A 24,321-nucleotide genomic window follows, 5' to 3' on the forward strand; every position below is an offset into this window, starting at 1 on the left:
TCAATGAACTATGGGTTTTACCTCAATCACATCTGTAGCCCTACAGCACAGATAGAATCCCTCCCATGCTGGGATCTTGTCAAGACGAGCCATGATCAAGTATGGCATTTTTTGTCTTCTCCCAGAGGGGACCTAGTACATTGAAAAGCATCTTACTGGCTTAGCTTCAGAAGATTGAGGCTCCAGGAGGCATACCTGCTCAGACCATGCAGCATCTGTTCTTCAATCTGTTGAAACTTACACAATTAGGGAGTGCAGTGACATAAAAAGGAACAGGTCCATTTACCTTATGTGCACTTTTTGAATGACTTTTAATAAAAGGCATATAATGAAGACTTTTCTCATTTCACAAAATTTTAATTTCAAAATAACAAACTGTAGCCCATGTGGAAATAGTACCAGCAATAGGGTCACATACAGCTAGTGTCTGAGACTTTCTCTGAACCTAGGTCTTCCTGACTCCAGGCACAGAGCTCTACTTACTTCACTACCAAATGTGTGGATATTAGCAGTTCTTTTTAATATGGTTCTGCATAAGTTTCTGATGACTAGTCAATTCATCCAAATTGCTGGTCACTTAATGAAGATGAAAACAAAAAAGTCAAACTTCATTCGATTGTGCCTGGATTCAATGAGACTGGTCAAAGTTGAAGACCCATAGAAATATGGTTTTTGTATACTTTATTTATATATTTACTTATTCATTTTTTTTATTTTAGCAACTACAGTGTTGGCATTTACTTAATAGAATAGAATGCAGTATTTCGATAAGATATAACCAATAAAGGAGGTATCATTGTGAAGTAAATAGAGACAAACTTAGAGTTAGGAAGAATGACATATCCTAACTTTGACAGAAACTAGCTGTCTGATTGGAAAAGAAATATTTAACCTATCAGTACTCTTGGAAACCATTTAAAACTATAAAATAAAAGTGAAGTAAGCTGAATCATGAGAAAGGTCTAAGCACATGTAAAGCAAGAAGATACACCTGTGAATATGCTCAATATCAACATGCATGTATAGCTGTATATATGGATATGTATGTGTATACTTAAAACAATACCCTAAATAAGTAACTATTCAGGAATTTCTGAATTTCTGTTTCCCTTCTACTAATTCTGATTAGTTCTATTTCAGTTAATAATTTATTATTTTTTCTCTTGAAAACTTCTTCATTTAATTCGACACTATCTTCTGAGGAATATATTTGTGCAAATATGCTTCACATCTTATATATAACTTTTATCTGAGAAAATTCTTGTAATTTTTTATATGAACTATTTTGCTTCTTTTCTAGCTTTATTGATCTATTATTTTGATTTAATTACGAATTTTCACATGTTTGAGAACATTTCCAGTTCTTGTTTTGTTACAAATCCTCAAAGTAGAATAATGATTTATCTTCTTCAATTTTGCCATATGTTTAAAGCTATTTTCCTTTATTTTGGAGGCAGCTAAGTGGTATACAGGATAGAATGCTTGGACTCAAGTCAGAGAGACCCAAGTTCAAATTTAACAACCAAAAGTAACTAGCTATCATTTCATCTCTACATACTTTGGTGCTCTCAACTGGAAAATGAGGATAATAACAGCAATAATAAAAACAATAATAATAATCTTCCTCACAGGGTGGTTGTGGGAATTAAATGAGATCATATCTGGAAAGTATGTAGCACAGTATCTGTTATGCAGTAGGGACTTAATAGATATTCAATCCCATTACCTTCCTGCCATCCCAATATGGCTCTTGATGCAGATAAAATGCCAGGTATTGATCCAAACTTAATTTCTACCAAACTCTTGTGTTGTTTTTTTTAATAGTTTTGGTTAAATAGGTATTCATTACCATAGTATCTAGTGAAATTCATTAGACTACATAGCCTTGTGTATTTTTCAACTTTTCTACTTTACTTGAAAATGAAAGTTTTTTAAACCAAAGATTATTTGAAAATATTATTTAAGTCTTGTAAAAACAAGCCCCCTGGACATCCAATTTTTTTCTATTTTCCTCAGATTACTTTTAAAAATATTTGTTTTATCTATTTGTATAAGATGATGCACATTTATCTTGATTGCAATGGGTATCTATAAATAACTATTTTTGATTTATTATTTATTTTTAACATTCTTTTTAAAATTGATTTCCAAACTTTGTCCCATGTTTATATATCTCCCCATCTATTAAAAAGGAAAGCAAAATTATATCAATTATACATATTAAATGATTGAAAATTTATTTCCACATTAGCCATATCACAAAAAAGTAAAAGAAAAAAAGAATAAAGTGAGAAAATTGTACTTTAATTTACAGTCAGAGTTCTCTCTCTAGAGGTAGATAACATTTTTTCATCATGAGTTATTTAAAACTGCTTTGCATCATTTAATTGATCAAATCAGAGTTGATCATCATTACAACATTACTCTTACTATTCAAAATGATCACCTAGGTCTCCCCATTTCAATTTGCATGAATTCATATAAGTATTTCCTGTATGTCATTTCTTTTTTTTTTTTCAATTGTGTCCAACTCTTTGTGACCCTATTTGGGGTTTTCTTTTTTTTTTTCTTTTTTTTTTCTTTATTTATTTTTAGTTTACCACACACGGTTCTACATAGTTTTGAGTTCCAGTTTTTCTCCCCTCCCTCCCCCCTCCCTCCACAAGACGGCATGAAGTCTCATATAGCTGTCATGTATAACTTCGCATTGAATTAATTTATGCTCTAGTCAAGTCGTGGAGAAGAATTTTGACCAATGGAATGAATCATGAGAAAGAAGAAACAGAATCAAAAAAAAAAAACAAAAAAAAAAACAAAAAAAAAAAAACCCAAAAACAAAAAACAAAAGAGAAGCAGAAAAGGAGAACATGTAGTGTGCCTCAGTCTGTATTCAAACTTCGCAGTTCTTTCTCTGAATGAAGATAGCATTCTCCATCGTGAGTCCCCTGGAGTTGTCCTTGCCCTTTAGGTTGCTGAGAGAAGCACAGTATGTCAGGGTTGGTCCTCATGGAATTCACATATCTGTGGCTGTGCACAACATTCTCCTGGCTCTGCTCCGCTCACTCAGCATTATGTCGTGTAGGTTTTTCCAGGTTGTTATGAAGTCTGCATCATCCCCATTTCTTATGGTACAATAGTATTCCATCACCTTCATATACCACAGCTTGTTCAGTCATTCCCCAATTGATGGGCATCCCTTTGCTTTCCAATTCTTGGCTACCACAAAGAGAGCTGCTATAAATATTCTTGTACATATGGGTCCTTTTCCCGCTTGCGTGATTTCTTTGGGATACAACCCTAGAAGTGGTATTACTGGGTCAAAGGGTATGAACATTTCTATAGCCCTTTGGGCAAAGTTCCACACCGCCCTCCAAAATGGCGGGATCAGCTCACAACTCCACCAGCAATGCAACAATGTTCCAATTTCCCCACATCCTTTCCAGCATTTATCATTCTCCTGATTTGTTATTTTAGCCAATCTGACAGGAGAGATGTGGTATCTAAGAGTTGTTTTGATTTGCATTTCTCTAATCAGCAGCGATCCAGAGCATTTTTCCATATGCCTGTAGATAGCTTTAATTTCTTCCTCTGAAAACTGCCTGTTCATATCCTTTGACCATTTCTCAATTGGGGAATGGCTTGTATTCCTATATATTTGGCTTAGCTCCCTGTATATTTTTGAGATGAGGCCTTTATCAGAGATACTAGTTGCAAAGATTTTCTCCCAATTTTCTGCTTCCCTCCTAATTCTTGTTGCATTGGCTTTTTTTGTACAAAAACATTTCAATTTGACATAATCAAAATTATCCATTTTGCATTTTGTAATGCCCTCTATCTCTTGTTGGGTCATGAATTCTTTACTTTTCCACAAATCTGATAAGTAAACTATTCCTTGCTTTCCCAAATTACTTAGAGTATCAACTTTTACTCCTAAATCATGAACCCATTTTGACTTTATTTTGGTATATGGTGTAAGATATTGGTCTATGCCCAGTTTTTGCCCTACCATTTTCCAATTTTCCCAACAGTTTTTGTGAAATAGTGAATTATTAGCCCAGAAACTGGCTTCTTTGGGTTTATCAAAGAGTAGATTGCTAAACTTGTTGATTTCACCTACTTGTGTACCTATCCTATTCCACTGATCCACACCCCTGTTTCTTAACCAGTACCAGGCAGTTTTGATGACTGCTGAAGACCAAAACATACGGCCTGAATAAGTCAACAAAGTGCAAGAACCTACACCAAAAGCCCCCAAGAAAAACATGAACTGGTCTCAGGCCATGGTAGAGCTTAAAAAGGAGTTGGAAAAGCAAGTTAGAGAAGTAGAGGAAAAATTGGGACCAGAAATGAGAATGATGCAAGAAAACTATGAAAAACAAGTCAATGACTTGCTAAAGGAGACTCAAAGAAATACTGAAAAAAATATTGAAGAAAACAACATTTTAAAAAATAGGCTAACTCAAATGGCAAAAGAGCTCCAAAAAGCCAAAGAGGAGGAGAATTCCTTGAAAGGCAGAATTAGCCAAATGGAAAAGGAGGTCCAAAAGACCACTGAAGAAAATACTACCTTAAAAATGAGATTGGAGCAAGTGGAAGCTAGTGACTTTATGAGAAATCAAGATATTATAAAACAGAACCAAAGGAATGAAAAAATGGAAGACAATGTCAAATATCTCACTGGAAAAACCACTGACCTAGAAAATAGATCCAGGAGAAATAATTTAACAATTATTGGACTACTTGAAAGCCATGATCAAAAAAAGAGCCTAGAAATCATCTTTTAAGAAATTATCAAGGAGAATTGCCCTGATATTCTAGAGCCAGAGGGTAAAATAGAAATTGAAAGAATCCACAGATCACCTCCTCAAATAGATCCCAAAAAGAAAACTCCTAGGAACATTGTCACCAAATTCCAGAGCTCCCAGGTCAAGGAGAAAATACTACAAGCAGCCAGAAAGAAACAATTTGAATATTGTGGAAAAACAATCAGGATAGTGCAGGATCTGGCAGCTTCCACATTAAGGGACTGAAGGGCTTGGAATATGATATTCTTGAGGTCAAGGAGCTAGGATTAAAACCAAGAATCACCTACCCATCAAAACTGAGTATCATGCTCCAAGGCAAAATATGGATTTTCAATAAAATAGAGGACTTTCAAGCTTTCTCAGTGAAAATACCAGAGCTGAATAGAAAATATGACTTTCAAACACAAGAATCAAGAGAAGCATGAAAAGGTGAACAAGAAAGAGAAATCATAAGGGACTTACTAAAGTGGAACTGATTTGTTTACATTCCTACATAGAAAGACGATGTGTATGATTCATGAGACCTCAATATGATAGTAGCTGAAAGGAATACACACACACACACACACACACAAACATACACATATATATATATATATATATGTATATACACATAATGATACACATGTGGCCTATGTTGAATTGCTTGTCTTCTTAGGGAGGGTGGGTGGGGAGGGAAGTGGGGAGAGAATTTGGAACTCAAAGTTTTAAAACCAGACTTTCAAAAACAACAACAACAAAAAAAGTTGTTTCATGCAACTAGGAAATAAGATACACAAGCAATGGGGCATAGAAATTTATCTTGCCCTACAAGAGAAGAAGGGAAAGGAGGATGGGAGGGGAGTGGGGTGACAGATGGGAGGGCTGACTGGGGAATGGGGCAACTAGAATATACGCCATCTTGGAGTGGGGGAGGGTGGAAATGGGGAAAAAATTTGTAATTCAAACTCTTGTGAAAATCAATGCTGAAAACTAAAAAAAAAAGATTTATATGTATTCAGATTTTTCTCATAGGCTCTCTTCTATTAAATACCCAATTTAAAAGACTCATTAGTACAAGAAATAGCATATAGTTAAAATAGCTTATAATTTATTTTAAAAATAAATCATGAATAAATGAAAAAAACAGAAAAATAATGTTTCTTTTTTTTTCTTTCCTGTTTACCTTTTTATGCTTCTCTTGAGTCTTGTATGTGAAGACTGATTTTTCCAATCAACTCGTGTCATTTCATCAGTAAAGTATAAAAGTCTTTTATTTCACTGAAGATCTTTGTTTTCCCCTGAGATGTTATACTCAGTTTTGTTGGGTAGGTGATGCTTTGTTGTAATCTAAGATCCCCTGCCTTCTAGGATATCATATCCACTTGTCTGATCCTTTAATGTAGAAGCTGCTAGGTCCTGTGTAATACTGATTGTGGCTCCTTGATATTTGAATTGTTTCTTTCTGGCTGCTTGCAGCATTTTCTCTGATAATTCTGGAATCTGGCTATAATATTCCTCAGAGTTTTCATTTTGGGATCTTTTTCAAGGTTATCAGGGGATTCTTTCAATTACTATTCTAGCCTCTAGTTCTAAGATATCCAGGCAGTTTTCCTTGATAATTTCTTGAAATATGCTTCCAAGACTCTTTTTTGATCATGCCTTTCAGGTAGTCTGATAATCCCTAAATTATCTCACCTGGATCTATTTTCCAGGTCAAATATTTTTCCTGTGAAGTATTGTACCTTGTCTTCTATTTTTTCCCATTCTTTTGATTTTTGTTGGACTGATTCTTCATGTCTGATGGAGTCATTAGCTTCTACTTGCTCAATTCTAATTTTTAAGAGATTATTTTCTTCAGTTAGCTTTGGTACCTCCTTTTCCATTTGGCCAATTCTACTTTTTAGAGATATGTTTTCTCAGTGGCCTTTTCCCAAATTTGGCCAATTGCATTTTTTAAGGAATTGTTTTCTTAGTCAGTTTTTGTACTTTGTTTCCCAAATTGTTGATTCTCTCATGCATAACTCGCATTTCTTCCCTAGTTTTCCTTCTCCTTGTCTTGATTTTTAAAATCTTTTTTATCTCTTCAAAGAAGGCTTTTGGTGCTTGAGACCAATTCTGATTCCCCTTTGAGGTTCACATGTAAACATTTTGATATCTTTGTCCTATTCTGAGTATGTTTTTTCATCATCCCTGTCCCCATAGTAGCTTTATATGGTCTGAGCACTTTTCTGCTTTTGCTCATTTTTTGTATATTTCATGGCTTTTAAAGTTGAGCTCTGTTCCTGTGGCACAGGTGGCACTGTCCCAAATTTCTTGTGCTGGGACCTAAGGCCCTGGTCACTGCCTTTCTGTGCTGGCGCCTCAGATACTGACATCTTTCCCATTGCACTGTAGTGGCCCGGCCTAGCCATGCCTGTTGTGCCAGGGGTCCTGGGGCTGGTAGTTCACCTTCTGTGCTGGGGCTAGAGGCCCCACAGCTGGCTTGCTCCACCACTGGCCTCCTGAGCCAGTTGCTGAACCAGATCAGTTGCTGAGCTGTGCTGTGGCTAATATACTCTCTCTGGCTTGCCTGGATACCAACTGTAGTGGGCTGTCATCCATCCCCTTTTGCACCAGTTAGACTGATCTTTCCTGAAGTCCAAGTTATTTTAAACTGGAAAATTGTTTAACTATGTCTTTTTTAGGTTTTGTTGCTTCAGAATCCATTTAGAGGCTTTATTTAATGTTTCTGAGGGAAGCTGGGGAGAGCTCAGGTAACTTTCTGGTTCTACCCCTCTGTTTACCATTAATTTAAATAGAATTTGCTATTCTATCTCTTGATTCTGGGCTTTTTTGGTAATATATAGAAATGTTGATGATTCATATGGGTCTATTTTCTATTCTTCAACTTTGCTAAAGTTGTTAATTGTTTCAACTAGATTTTTAGTTGATTCTCTGGGATTTTCTAAGTAGACCATCATGTCATCTGCAAAGAGCAAGGTTTTTATTTTTATTGCCTATTCAAATTCTTTAGTTTTTTTCTTCTTTTATTTCTATAGCTAACATTTCTACTACAGTATTTAATAATTGTAGTGATAATGAGTATCTTTTATTCACTCATTCTTGTTGGGAAGGCTTGAAGCCCATCGCCATTAGAGATAATGGTTGGTGATGATTTTAGTTAGATACTACTTATCATTTTAAGGAAAACTGTAGTTATTCCTATGCTCTCTAGTGTTCTTAATAGGAATAAGTGTTGTATTTGTCAAAAGCATTTTCTGCATCTATTGAGACAACCATATCTGATGGCTTTTTTATTCATGTGGTCAATTGTGCTAATAGTTTTCCGAATATTGAACCAGCCTTGCATTCTAAGGTAAATCATAACTGGTCATCATGTATTATCTTTGTGATATATTGCTGTAATCTCATTGCTAGTATTTTATTTAACATTTTTGCATCAATATTCATTAAGGTAATTGTTCTTTAGTTTTCTTTCTTTCTTTTCTCTTTTCCTAATGTAGGTGTTATGACATTTGTGTCATAAAGAAATTATGACTGCTTCTTTGCCTGTTTTTCCAAATAATTTATATAGTATTGAAATAAATTGTACTTTAAATATTTGATAGAATGCACTTGTGAATCCATCTGCCCATGGATAATTTTTCATTGGGAATTAACTGATGGCTTGTGCAATTTCTTTTTCTAAGATAATGTTATGTAATTATCATATTTGATCTTCTGTTTGTTGAATTTATATTTTTGTAAATATTTATCCATTTCACTTAGATTGTCAGATTTAGTGGCATGTAATTTGGAAAAAAATGGTTCCTAATAATTGCTTTAATTTCTTCTTCATTGGTTTGGAATTCACTTTTTTGCTATTCATACAGGTAATTTGAATTTCTTCTTTCCTTTTTTAAATCAAATTAACCAATAGTTCATCTATTTTATTGTCTTTTTCGTACAACAAATTTCTACTTTTATTTATCTGTTCAACAGTTTTCTTACTTTAAATTTCATTGATCTCTCCTTTGTTTTTCAGAATTTCTAATGTGATGTTTAATTGGGGATATTTTTGTCTTTTTTGTTGCTTTTTTTTTCCAGTTACATGCCCAATTCATTGATGTGCTCTTTCTCTACTTTTTGGATGTAACAGTTTAGAGATATAAATTTTCCCCTAAGTATTGCTTTGACTGCATCCCATAAATCTTGGCATGTTCTCTCATTAAGTTCATTCTCTTTACTTTTTTCATGTTGTAGACACTAATATTGTTTAATAATATTACTGAGATTAAGTGTAAGTTATAAATGTGTCTTTTAAAACCAATATGCATAAAATAGATCTTCTTATTCTTTTTAAAACATTTTTTTTCTTGGCATATCATGCTTTCCCTCAAAGAAATAGGACAATTGGAAGAAGGAACATAGTATCAGTGAGTTAGGGCTCCTGTGCTAATACCAGTCCTTATACATTTTTGTAGGACATTTGTGAAAACTCATACCTATCTCTTTTCTTGATGACATGCTCTGTTACAACCTGGCTGAGGTATATCATTTTCTGAAGCAATTTGGCAAACAACTGGGAGGATTCAGGGTGGTTCAGCTCGAGCTGGAGCTCCAAGGGCTGCAGCAAGTTATACTAGATGTCCTCATTGGTCTTTATATTCAGCAAACCATGAAGGTCTCCACTGAGGATAATGATAGCTATAAATATTGCTTGGTCTCTATCTTCTAATTTCAGTGTGTTGAACTTAACAGCAAGCTCAAACTTGGGCACTATAGTCCCCAAAGAGTTTTCTCAGGCTCTCCAGAAACTCCCTCATCATGAATCCTTGGCCTTCAGGTATGAAACTCCATCTTTATTCATCAAAGAAGCCAGCATGGTATAGAAGTTCTCATGGACACTGTACTTCAAGAGGGTGTTTTAACAATCCAGCTAGCAGCTGCTGTGGGGGTGTAAAAACTAACAACAACCAGCTTACAGAATGCTGCAAGCCTTTTGATCTACTTTACTAAGAAAAGCAATGTTAAGGGGTTAACAATCTTACTTTAATCCAGCATACAAATATCATTTACTTAGTTCAGGGGAAAAAACCAGCACCCTAAATTACAGACCAAATATGATTTGTAGTTATCAACATCTGAGTCTTCAGCTGGGGAGCTCATTACAACAGCTGGCCCAGAGTCACAGGCCACTCCTGCTGTGGCTATGAGTTCAAAGAGAGAGAATGCCAACCTCTGGGCTTATATATCCTGTTCAGGGCCCTGAGGGCCCCGACCCCACCCAGGCTGGGCATGGAAAAGTTCCCCTCCCCCAATATCACATCAGATACAAATCAATGACTCCCAATTGTTTCAGTGCTGAGTAATACAAAAACATCCCACCTTATCTGCCCCATTCAAACAAAGGCCAGAATCATTAAGGGTCAACAGCAAAAAGTCCCACCTTAATTACTATTACAAAGGGTCACTTAGTCATTCAAGTCAAGGTTGACAAAACATGGAATGCTCTTGGTATCCTCAGTGGCCTCCTGGACTACCTCCACGGAAGAGAACTGACACCCCTGGAAAATGTGGTTGGCTATTTCTTTGCTATTTTCCTGCAGAGGAGTGATATACTTAAACTTAATCTGGTCTTCTCCCATTATTAAAGAGTTCATGTCATAAATAACAATTAGTTGTCTGTCATCTTTCCTATCAAAATCTCCCTCACCTTGGCTTTGGTCAGAGGGAAGGAATTTGTGTATGAGTCATACAAATGTTTTACCAGGGCCTGAATATCAGCAGACTCTGGGTTTAGCTAGTTGATATCACTGGAGTGTCAACAACCTCTCCTTCTCAACCTGTGGCACCTGCCCAAATCTTTTGGGACATCCTCACAGCTAGGCACTTCTGAAACCTGTAATACTGAAATTTATTTCTACTTTTCTTTGGATCTGACAATTAAGGTCACACTGCTCATAGATAAGTTTCAAACAGATTGTCCTCCTGAAGCCTTCACAAATACATACTCCACAGTAGAACCCAGAAGATTTATCCCCATGTACTCAGCATTTGATGGCCATAATGGCTTTAGAGGACTCTTCATGAGGTTTATTGTCAGGCTGAGTATATTTTTTCAGAATAATAAGTAGGGGATGGAGGTTCCACTTTGACAGTGCTTGGGCACTCTTGGAGTTTCAGATCATACTTGTTATCAAGAACCATTGGTTCAGCCCTTGTTCATGGAATGTCTTCGTAATGTGGGATGGTCATGCTGGAGAAGTCATCAGTGGTGAAGGGTTTGATGTCAAAGTAATGGGAGTGGTTATCCATGACAAACAGATCCACCTGGCTGATCCCAGAGTTGGTGGCCCAAAATGGCATCTCTGTGTCAACCATGGCAATGCCTTCAAAGTTGAATCAATCTAGAAAACCGTCTCTTGATTGTAGTTTCAATGTTTTCCCCTTCAGATCTGCTGGCAGTGGCATCTCTGGCTCCTAGTATCCACCTCAGCTGAGTTAAGCCAGATCTGGCAGCTTTGGTGACTGTGGTGGCTGTTGTGGCTACGTAGTGTTAGCTTGCTCTTCCTACCTGATCAAAAGTGGGGTGAAATACCAGTACTCGGGACAGAGGCTGGGGGCAGGGTCCTGAAGTAGAAGGGGGCAAGGAGGGAGCAGATTGGAGAGGATGGAATGGAAAAGGACAATGAAGAAGAGGAGGAGGAGAAGCTTGCCATTCTCCTTACTGACATTGTTGATTGTTTCTATAATTTGATCTTGGACCCACTCACTCTTTAAGATTAGATTACTTTGTTTGCAATTAATTTTAATATCTCTTTCCACTGCCTTCTATTGAATATCATTTTAATGGCATTACATCTGAAAAGGATGCATTTAGTATTTGTGTCTTTCAAAATTCAACTGTCAGATTATTATGTCCTAATAATACATGCAGAATTTTTATGAGTGTTACATATTGCTAAGCAAAATGTAAATTTCTTTCTATTTCTATTCAATTTTCTCCAGAGGTCTATAATTTCAAAGTTTTCTAAAGTTCTGTTCACCTCCTTAACTTCTTTCTTATTTATTTTATGTTTAGATTTATCTAGTTCTTAGAGGGGGAGGTTGAGGTTCCCCAAGTATAATTTTGCAGTCAGTTTCCTCCTTAACTCAATTCACTTCTTCTATAAGAATACATATGCTATAGCATTTGGTGCATGAATGTTTAGTATTGATATGACTTCGTTGTCTATGGGATCTTTTACCAAGTTGTAGTTTCTGTCCTTATCTCTTCTAACTAGATCTAGTTTTGCTTTTGCTTTGAGATCATGGTTGTTAGTCCTGTTTTATTTTGTTTTGTTCTTTTCTTTTAACTTCAGCCTGAGAGAAATGATTATTAATAACCAATGATTTGGGGAGATCCAGAGTCCTTCCCTTTTCCAAAGTCCTGATTTCAAAGTTCAATCTCTTGAAAGATACTACAAATAATGAGATTGAATTAATCCTCCTCAATCTGACCCCAACCAGCCTTAAAAGGAATTTAATATAAGGTAGGTTAGGCCATTGTGTTATATTCAGGTTTGAGTGAGGATAAATTCTTTTATTAGATTGTCCAAAGCTAGCAGTAGCTTTTTCCAAGAGTGACATGATGTCACTCTTTCAACCCATCATTGGAATGAGGCCACTTCTCATTGTGATTTTCATTCTCTTATTAATTGTTAACCAATCAGAGTTAATTGTCTCCCTTTGTACTCCCCACATTTCCAAGGGCATGTAAACTGTGAGCCCATCACCATGAGGATCTTTGGTATTCATAAGTACACTAACCTACTTTATTAAAAGGCTACCATTATTAGTAAAATTATTAACCACCCAGAAATTATATATCTTAAGCCTTTTAAACATTACAGCCTCAAGCAAAATTGATTCTGTGTCTCTCTTCTTGAAGTGTGTTTCTTGTAAACAACATATTTTAGGATTCTGGTTTTTAAACCACTGTGCTATCAGCTTGCATTATATGGGTGAATTCTTCCCATTCACATCCACCATTATTGGTGAAGGAAATTCTCATTTCCTTCCAGTCTTTTTCCCGTTTATTCTTTTCCTTTTCTCTCTCCTTTCATTTCATCCCTCCTCACCAGTGTTTCTGTTTCTGATTACTGCCTCCCTCAATATGCCTTCTTTTTTATCTCCTCCCATTTTCTTACCCCCCTCCTCTACTACATCCCTATACAGAAAGATTTATATGCACAACTGGCTGTGCATGTTATTCCCTCTTCACGCTAATCATGATGAGAGTAACAATCAAGTGATGAACACTGCCCACCATCTTTCCCTCCAAGGTAATAGTGCCTATATGCCACTTCATGTGAGATAATTTACCCCATTCTAGATCTCCCTATTCTTCCTATGCAATCTTTTTATCTCACCCTTTAGTTGTTTTTTTTTTAATTGTCACACCAAAGTCAAAGTATACTCCTTTTAACTGTTATAATAATGATATTATTCTTAAGAGTTACAAGAATCTTCTTCCTGTGTAGGATTGCAAACCAATTAACTTCATTAACTCCCTTATTTTTTCTCTTTCCTGTTTACCTTTTTATGCTTCCCTTGAGTCTTTTATTTGAAAATCATATTTTCTGTTCAGCTCGGTCTTTTTATCAAGGATGCTTGAAAGTCTTCTATTTCACTGAATATACATTTTTCCCTAAAGGATTATATTCAGTTTTGTTAGGTTGTAGCCCTAGCCCCTTTGCTTTCCAAAATTTCATACTCCAAGACCTCCAGACCTTTGATGTGGAAGTTGATAAATGTTGTGTAATACTAACCACAGCTCCAAAATATTTCAATTGTTTCTTTCTGGGCCCTTGCAATATTTTTTTTCCTTGATCTGAGATTTCTGGAATTTGGGGTAATAATCCTGGAAGTTTGTATTTTGGGATTTCTTTCAGGAAGTGATTGATAGATTCTTTCAACTTCATTTTACTCTGTGGTTCCAGGATATTGGGGCAATTTTCCTTGAATATTTTTTGAAGTATGTCCATTCTCTTTTTACAATCATGGTTTTCAAGCGGTCCAATAATTCTTAAATTATCTTTTCCAGATCTATTTCCCTAGGCCAGTAGTGTTGCCAATGAAATATTTCACATTTTCTTCTTTTTTTTATTCTTTTGATTTTATTTGGTTGATTCTTGATGTCTCATGGAGTCATTAGCTTCCACTTACCTAATTCTACTTTTTAAGGAATTGTTTACTTCAATGGATTTTTGTGACTCATTTTCCATTTGGTCAATTCTACCTTTTAAGGAATTGTTTTCTTCAATGAATATTTTTTCTATCTTTTCCCATTTTTGTGCCTCCTTTACCAAGTTGTTGAATCTTTTTTCATGATTTTATTGCATAACTCATGTCTTTCACATTTTTTCCACTACTTCTTTTATTCAATTTTTAAAATAATTCTTGAGCTCCTCTAGGAATTCTTTTGGGAGTGAGACCAATTTATGTTTTTGAGGCTTCCCATGTAGATGTTTGGTCATTTTGTCCTCTCCTGAGTTTGTGTTTTATCTTCCCTGTCACCATTATAGCTTTTTATGGTATAGTTCTTTTTTGTTTCCTCTTTTTTTCCTTCTGACTTTCTATGTTATCTTAGGAAGAAAAATTGTTTTACCCCATCTTTTTGTTGATTTTACAATTCAGAATTAATCTTGAAGCCTTATTTTATACTCCTTTGAGGTGGATTTGGGGAATTTTAAGTATTCCTGCCTTATTCTGCCATCTTAGCTTGTAGGAGTCTCAAGAGCATTTTTTTTCATATGACTGCAGGTATCTTTGTTTTCTTCTTTTGAAAATTTCTGTTTCACATCATTTGATCATTTATCAATTATGGAATGACTCCTTTTAAAAAAAATTGACTCAGTTCCCTTTGTATTTGAGAAATGAGACCTTTATCAAAGAAACTTGCTGATAATTTTTGTATGACTTCATTTCTCTGTTACCTTTTAGGTAAAGATATTTTCCCTGATTATTTTTAATTAGATTTGTTTTTGGTTTGCTTTTTGTGAGATCGTGCTTCCTACCTTTGCCTTTTATATTTCATCTAAAGTATAAGAGACTCTGCTTTAGGCCTTCATTTTAACTGTATATGTCTTTCCATTTCAAATGTGTCTCTGGTACAAAACATATGGTTTGAGTCTAATCTTTAATCTCTTCTATTATTATTTTCATGTTGTAGATGAGTTTATCCCATTACATTCACAATTTCAATGATTACTGTGCATTTCCCTCTATCTCATTTTCATGTATTTAACTTTTTCACTTTTTCAACTCTCCTCCATCAAAAGCCTATTTTCTTTCTCACCACTTCCTCTTAATCCACCCTCCCTTTTATATACCCAATACCCATTTCTCTTATTCCTGTCCCCTCCTACTTTCCTGATGGTTAAGTTAGATTTCTGTACCAAAATACCTGTGTATGTATATGCTTTCCTCTTAGAACCAATTCTAGTGAGAGTGAGGTTCAAGCACTGCCTCACCATTTTTCATTCCATTATAAACACTCTTTTTCACTCACCTCTTTTGTGAGAAAGTTTTCCCCATTCTACCTATCCCTTCCCCCATTTCACAATGCGTATGTCTTTCTCATTCCATTTTTTTTCTCTTTTGGATTTCATTTAAACATAATCAACACATACATATTGTCTCTGCCTATGTAGGTTCTTTCTAACAGCTTTAATAATGACAAAGTTTTAGGAGTTAAATATAACACATTCCCAGGTAGTAATGTAAAGAGTTTATCATTTTCTGGTCTCATGATTATTCTATGTTTACATTTTTATGCTTCACTTGAGTTTCATGTTTGAAGGTCAGGAGTGCTTTGAAGTCCCCTTTTTAATTAATTTTGTTTCTTTAAACATTAAACTTTAATTTTTCTGAGTACTTTATTCTTGGTTGTAATCTTAGCTCCATTGCTTTCCAAAATATTATATTCCTGGCCCTCTTCTTTAACATCAAAACTGCTTAATTTTGTATGATCTTGTCTATGGCTGCATGGTTCTAATGTTGTTTCTTTCTGGATGCTTAGAGTAGTTCCTCCTTCACCTCAGAGTTCTAGAATTTGACTATAATATTCCTTGGAGTTTTAATTTTGGTGATCTTTTTCTGGAGGTAATCAGTGGATTTTGTCAATTTCTATTTTACACTCTGAATCTATAATATCTTTGCAGTTTTCCATTTTTAAAGTATGTTTTTGAAGCTATTTATTTGATCTTGGCATTCAGGTAGTCCAATAATCTTTAGTTTATATCTCCTTTATCTATTTTCAAGTCACTTTTTCTGATAACATATTTCACATTTTATTCTTTTTTTTTCATTTTCGACTTTCTTTTATTGTTCCTTGATGTCTCATAGAGTCATTAGCTTCCACTTGCTTAATCCTAACTTTTAAGGAATTATTTTCTTCAGCAAGTTTTTGTATCTCTTCTTCAATTTGTACAATTCTGCTTCTTCAAGAAGTTTTTTTTTCAGTGAATTTTTAGACCTGCTTTTGTTTTTGTCATATTCTTTTTTTTAAGGATTCCTTTTCTTCAGTGAATTTTTGTTTCTCTTTTACCATCAAAACAATTCTGTTTTTTAATTTGTTATTTTCTTCATCATTTCTTTGTGTCTTTTTTGATGCTTATTTCTCTTTTACTAAGCTTGTGCTCTTTTATTGAGTTTTATTGTTTATTTTTCATAGTTTTCTTGCATCACTCTCACTTCTTTATCCTGTTTTTCCTCTACCACTTATCTCTCTCTAATTATTCCAGATTTCTTGCTGGGCTCAGTTCCATTCAGCATTTTTCTTTGAGGCTTCATTTCTACTAGCTTTCACGTTGTCTTCTTCTGAGTTTATGTCTTGCTGTTCCCTGCCACAGTAGTAATTTTTGATGTTCAACTTCTTCTTCTTCTTTGTTTGGTCAGCCACACTCATATTTGATTTCAGGAATTATTTTAACTTTTTTTTACAAATGAATGTTGAGAAATTTCAACTGAGTTTCTGCCTGTACTCTATTATCTTTGTGCAATCAATTTAAATAATATAATACTTTTAATTAAATTACCAGTCCAGCAATGAATACAGAAATTTAATGAGATGGAGGGACTATAAGAAGAAAGATACAGTAATGCATTGTTGGTAGGTCTGTGAAGTTGTCCAATAATTCTACAAAGTAATTTGCAATTATACCAAAACAGTTACTAAACTGTGTATTTTTTGATCAAGAAAGAACTAGGTCTATAGCAACAAGGACCTCAGAGTTGTGCGGAAAGTTCCTTTATACATGAAAGAAAAACATTTACAGTAGCAGGGGTTTGTTTGTAGCAACAAGTTGGAAGAAAAGTAGATTAGCATTTATTGGGAATATCAGGAGAAAGTGGTATATTAATGTAAAGATATATTGTGTTCTAAGAAATGGAAAATACAAAGATTCAAAGAACCTTGAGAAGATTGTTTAAACTAATGCAAAGTGAAGTAAATATAACCAAGAATATTGTTTATATTTTGTTCACAGTATTGTAAAGCAAAACACCTTTGGAAAACTTAAATATTCTGATCTGTTCAATGCAATGACCAAATGTCATATCAGATGAATAATAGTAAAATATATGTTCTATCCCTCTACAGGAAAATATGCATATTAATTCAATGGAGAACATATTTATTATACCAGAAAAGCTCACAGGCACACACATACACCACATTAAACATGGATATAAATGAGTAGACACAAATACATATATACATATATATACATACACACACATGAACACATACTGATTATATTCTTTGCTTTTGCAGATGTGGGTGCTGTGAGAACAGACAGTTTGACGTCAAATGACACTGGACCTGTAGGCATACTAGATACGATTTTTCAGGTTTGCAGAGCACTTTACATATATATCATCTCCTTTGATTCTTACCACAATCCTATGAATATGGTGTTGTTTTAATCCTTATATTGCAGATGAATAAAATGAGGCTGAGATTAAGTGACCTTATGAGGGTCCACCTAGGTATCAAGGGTTAGAGACAGCATTAAAATCATATTTTAGGGGCAGCTAGGTGGTGCAGTAGATAGAGCACCAGCCTTGGAGTCAAGAGGTATTAAGTTCGAATCCAGCCTCAAACACTTGAAACTTATTTGTGGTGTGAGTCTGGGCAAGCCATTTAACCCCATTGCCTCTCCAAAAAAATAAAACAAAAGAAAACTCATGTCTTACAGATTCTAAATTAAGAAATCAACTCAGTATGCAATATGACTTGTGTTATTCAGACACATGTACTCAAAGAGGGATAAAATGAGAATCATTTATGAGGATGGTGTCCCTTTCTACCATGTTCTGGTGAATGGTACAAAGTGGCTTCAAATGAGAAAGTATCATGCAATTTAAATATCATAGCAGTAGAGCCTTAACAAGATGTTGACAATTAATCAGTCATCAGGCATTTATTAGAAGACTACTCTCTACCAGACACTATATTAAATGCCAAGGATATTACACACACACACACACACAAACACACACATATACATAGATGTATGTATGTATATAAAATGAAACAAATCAATACTCTTTAGGAGAGTATAAAACACATGGTGGAAGAAGCAATCAGATACATCTTTTAATACTATTTTTCTAAAGGTTCATATATTTAATTTTGGAAATGCTGCTTTCTCTCACATGTAGATATATATTTTGGGAACCATAAAGTCATATAGATTAGAGAGAGGGCCCAAATCCTTATGAGTGATTTTAAACCCAGTTTAAAATTCATTAATCTTTCAACTGTGCTGCCAGTTACCACTTAGAAGATACCAAGCCAAATGTCCCTTTCATTATCAGTCTCAAAAGATCAGAAAAGTGAGAAAATTGTGATACTCTTTCTGTCTCTTTCTCTGTTACTGTCTCTCTGTATGTGTCTATTTCTATCTCTGTCTGTCTCCATCTATGTCTCTATTTTTTGGAGAGGGGTAGAAAGCAAGCAGCCTATAATTCCTTTAGTTAACAAGTAAAGTTTCTAGTACACTCTAAATTTAGTAAAAGTAAATTTAGTAGAAAAAAAATCATTTTAATGCCTACTTTTCACAGAGAGGGAGAATGCTTGCTTGTTCATGTGATGTTTTCATTTTCCTCAGCTATGTCAGTGCCTTTTAAGTACATCAGACTTGTAAAGCAATACTCTGTCCTCATTTCTACGCATTGTTTGTGTACAAGGCCCAGAACTGCTATTTCCCATCACAGTACATTGATTTTTAATGTTCCTCTAATTTAGGCTGAAGATACAGTGATCTTAGCTTGGTTTGGCTGCATGCTGACCTGCATTTGAACTTCCTCCCAGATGCTCTTGAGTCTCCAGCAACAATCATTTAAAATATGTACTTGGGGTACAGAAATCACAAAATGACACAATCAGAAGGTTTTAATTATATTTTGAAATGACTTCAGGGTCTGTCAATAACAAATATGGGATTTGGAAAAGATTGTCGTCTCACTGGATTTAAGGAGATGAAATGAGCTTGCAAACATCTATCTCAGCCCCTCTTTAGATCTACTGCCATTATCTGATTTACTTAGGCATGGCAGCTGGTGTGCCCTTTAGGGGCTAGCTTTGCAAGATTAAACTCTGCCACCTTGACCTAGCATATATACTGCAAAACTGTGCAGCCCAGGTTTATCGTGGGATCTGGTGCATGAAATTAGTGCTGGAAAGTAGGATAATCCAGTGCCAATGACATGGGCGCGTCTATCTAGATAATTCTGGAATTCCAAAAGAGGGGAAAAGTTCACTGAGACTGCACTGCCCTATTTTAATAGTGACCTGAAAAAAAAACCCTCCAGCATATACAAAATCTTTGGCATGCAGTGGATCAACATACATCTTGACAGTATTTTGAAGTTCCCTAAGTGTCTTCTTTTGGAATAATAAACAACATCTATACATGCATCATTCTAATTTTTTATTAGTAGTCATGTTGTTTTTAATAGTCCAATTAAAAATAATCAAATGAAGTGATAATAAGATACATGAAATCAAAAGCATTCATAGCATTTACATTTTGAGAATTAAATCTTTTGTTCTTTATCTGTTTTGTTTTTTCATTTTTCTATATTTCCTTCCAGCTTAGAAATAACAAAAGAATGAAAATGATAGATGTTATTTTTTGTTGTATTTTAGAAGAAAGAAAACATTGTAACTGTTTTACTCCCCAAAATGCTTTCTTTGATACTCTACCAACTGTTCTTGTTAATTTCTATTAGATATGTTAATTGATTTTTTTAGTGTGCAGAATTTCCTTGAATAATGCTGCAAGATAAGAAGAAATAGCTTCTGAATAGAAAGAAACAGGAATAATATTTGAAGGTCAAAGTAAATATCCCCTAAGGATAAAGAAACAATATGAACCTACGGGTAAAAATAAAGCCCTACTGTACACAATATCATTGACTTTCATTTACTCTAATCATTTCACCCTTTTTAAATACACAAATATATTGAGATTCATTTATATGTATTCATTACCAGAATATGGTGTTCTTAGACCTTAAATCTTTAGTGAATCATTATTATGTGCATTTTGGGCTTTGATCTTTACCAGTTATTTCTACTTTCTTGTATAGAGTTTGAAATTCTAAGACTGATTCAACTCAGTTTGAGTCTTGAAGCACAGAAACCTGTGTATCCTTTCCAACAGATGCACTAGCATATGGCTAAGGTTTAAAAGAGCACATAGTCAAGCATTGAAAATAAATAAGGACATGACAAACTCCCCCTCCTTCACTTGTCCCATAGATAAACTAATCAAAAAGACCCCAGATGGTATATACACAGCTCCCCTTTAGAGGAAAATATTAGAAATTTACCATTTCACAGTTTTCTTAGATTAAAAAATATGGCTTTATTACACTATTTTATGTCCTTTCCTTATACCCAATAGGAATTTCCTTTCCAAAACTATAATAAAACAACATTGAAAAGAAAATGAATGTAGGCAGAACCATTACTATTCAATTCTGTAGTTAAAATAATTATTGTTATAACTAAAAATTCTAAAGTTATCTCAACAGCATTTATCATTCTGTTGTATATTTAAAACAAATAAGACTTTGGATGGGTTTATTTAGGTAGACCTTTAAAATTCTTTATATAAAGTACTAATAATATTGGCAGTCCTGATATGTGAAGGGGAGAGAGTTTACATGGTGCTATGGATTAGCAAACCTTATTCCTCCAACTAGGTTTCTTCTTTAAGATATAATTAATAATATGATTACCATGAAAGGTGGTAGGGAGAAGGGGAGAAGCACAATACTAGATAATTTTCTGTTCAATGACTGAAACCCAAAGGGAAACTAAAAACACTTTTAGACAGAGTAGATACTAATGAACAACATCACTCCTGCCCGAGCATCTCCCAGAAATAAAAAAAAAACTGTGTTATCATCATCTCCCGCTCTATCATCATCCTCATGTTAATCATTATCATAGTCTTCATCATTATCATAATTACTGGACAACTAAGAAGACTGTCCCAAGGAGTAAAACATTGAATAGGTTGAAACAACAGATTCTTGGTCAAAAGTTAAATGAACTAAATGATGGTGTCAGAGAGATGGTGATGTGGAGATAGTAGACATAACAAGACCATAACATATCACAAACAGTATCTCATATGCAACAAAGGGTAGGAAGAATGTCATTCAAAAATTTATGATCAGAAAAGGTGGCTCAGATGTGTTATAAGTGTAAGAGAAATAGACAGAAAAGCCACCATTGTGTTTAAGATTTAAAAAGCAAACAACTATTTATCCATTTCTTTGTTTATTCATGTTGATAGATAACTATTAGTCATTTGACAGATGTGACTGCTTGAACAGATACTGTGTAGAACTTGGAGACAGGAAGACCTGCTTTGTAATCTTCCTTCAGATATTTACCAATTTTGTGAATGAGGAACATCCAATAAAGTATTCGGTCAATGAATAAATATTTATTATGTGTTCATTATGTCCAAATACTATACTAAGTACTGCCTACATCCATTAGACCCAGTAAGTATATAAAATTGGGCTAATAATATCTGTACCTTTTGTCTTGCATATTATTAGTGAGGATCAAAAGATAGAGTCTGTTTAAAGCTCTTTCCAAACCTTAAAACATTACACAAGTATAAGTTATTGTTACTCTTTTATTCTTATTCTTCTAAGGGGAGGAAAATTATAAGTTGTTTTCTTGAAGTTCCTTTATGACCAGTTATTATTCATTATTTCTTTATTTTTCTTCTTATTTTACAACATACTTAAAAGTAGGTAAGTGCCACATGTTACCTTAATTTTACTTTATTTAATTGATGGGAAACAGATTCAGAAAAGTTTAATAATTTTCCTAAGGTCATACATTCAGTTAAGAAAGCAAATGGGATCATATTCAGCAAGTAACTTCAATTTAAGGTACTTACTTAGTGCCTGCCGTGTAAAATCACCTCTTGTAGTCCCAAAGAATAATCAGGCATGGACGGTATATATCCTTACCATCAAGGAAGTTACATCTAAGAGACTTTTCTAAATGTTCAGTGGTATTATAATAGAGTCTTTTCTCTCTTGGTATTAAGAAAGGAGAAAACAATATAAAATTCCCAAATTATATACTATGTTATTAATTATTCTAATTAGGAGAATGGTTCAGTGAATGGCCTATCTGTTAACAGATAATGAAGTCAATCATTAAAGTTCAAAATATATGGCTTTTGGGTTTTCTATTTGAGATGACTGATGGTGGTAATTTATTCTTCAGAATGATTACAAAGCTGTAGAACAAACCATAGGGCAGACAATCATCTTTGCCACTGGCTGATTTTATAATGACAACTCTTGTCATATCAGTAACTATTTACAGGGTCTGTTCTTATCACTAATTTATCCTTTTTAATGTTGCAATCTGCTTAAACCCTTTTGGCAATTCTCGTTACCGAAACAAGAATCTAGCTTCAATTGTCTACATGTTTCAAGTATATCATGAAAACATGGCACATTTTTTTTAAAATATCTGCTCTTAAGGATCCCAATTCCTCCTGTTGAGCATATAGACACATATTTAATTTTGTATAGGATAAAAGTCTTTGCCATAATCTTCAGAGCAATTTTTGGTTTTGGAATTATCTTTCTGCATCTCTGCATATGAAACTCACCAGAATTGATGACAGAATATTTTAACTTTTTTCATCTATAAATAATCAATCAGATGTATTTATTATTTATTATGTAGATACAATAGTCCTTTTGTCCAGGGTCTTAAATAACAAAGAACGGTTTTCAAAATTAGCATTGTTCATTTTGTACCACACAGAACATAACTGGGTCATAAATACAGTTATTCATAGACACTTTTATGCCTGAGGTGATGGAAGAGTTTCTCTCTTATATCACTGTATTGTTACTGTATTGAAGATCTTTCCCATCCATTAATAGGCCCATGTGATCTGTCTGAGTTACATGAGTCTGAGTCACATGAGTTTGAGTCACATGGAGCCTGTGGTGGGAGGAGTTTGCTGAATGGGTGGAAAGGAATGAGGTGGAATAGGAAGTAAGACAGAGCAGTCAGAACTGGGAGAGAGCAGGCAGAAGAACTAGCATGTGTTGCATAATATAAAATACTGAGGTCTTTGAGTAGGGATTATCAGATCTGAGCATTAGGAAGATTGTTTCACTATTACAGATGTATTGCAGATGGGAGATACCAGAAAAAAGAAGAATATCTAAGAGCAAAACGGAAGTTGATATGGGCTTGAAATAAGGTGGTGGCACTGAAAGTATAACAGAGGGATACAGAGTATCAGAAAAATGTCTAGATGAGCTCCCTACAAACAACCTTTAAACCATATTTAGAAAATATACCAGACTAAATTATGATGGGGAAATCCAATTATAAGTCAATATTTTAGGCGAAGTTGGCATAAGAAGACAGATAGAAATGTCTACAGAGTACTGTGTGGTTAATATCTTGTCAACAGCAAGGGGTTATGCTTCCCTGAAAAAGGAAAAGGTTACGCATTTGACAAGAAAAGATCAGGATACTGCAACCTTATGGAGCGTGCAGGAGGCATTGAACAAATGGCAAGTTTGTTACCCAATATCTAGTTGACTCTTGTCTTTCTTTCTCAAAGAGGACCAAAATGACATCAGTAGAGTAGAGTCAATTTTGTCTGTCGGACTGTGGCTGATCACACCAACATGAGCTCAGAATGCTCTACCATAAGTTAGGGACAAATTGTCCATGTGAACATTTGGGGTGGATACTCTAAATTTGCACATCCTGTATTCTCTTTGAGCTGTTTCAATTCTGCTTTGCTCATAAAGACCAGTACTTTCTGTTACATGGGCATACTATGCTGAGAGGTCCTGTGCCACTGTCTCCCATGTCACACAATTAATTCCAAAGTTCTTAAGAGGTCTTGAGAATGTCCTTGTGTTGCTTCTTCTAACCACCATGTGAACACTTGCCCTATGTGAGTTCTCCATAAAACAGTCCTTTTGG

General features: G+C 34.6%; 1 pseudogene; it reads right to left on the minus strand.

Moving 5' to 3' along the window:
• Positions 1 to 9,234: 9,234 nt before the first annotated feature.
• Positions 9,235 to 11,153, minus strand: LOC118847287 (annotated as a pseudogene).
• Positions 11,154 to 24,321: the final 13,168 nt, after the last annotated feature.

The sequence above is a fragment of the Trichosurus vulpecula genome, chromosome 4, assembly GCF_011100635.1.
Source record: "Trichosurus vulpecula isolate mTriVul1 chromosome 4, mTriVul1.pri, whole genome shotgun sequence".
Taxonomy (NCBI): Eukaryota; Metazoa; Chordata; class Mammalia; order Diprotodontia; family Phalangeridae; genus Trichosurus; species Trichosurus vulpecula.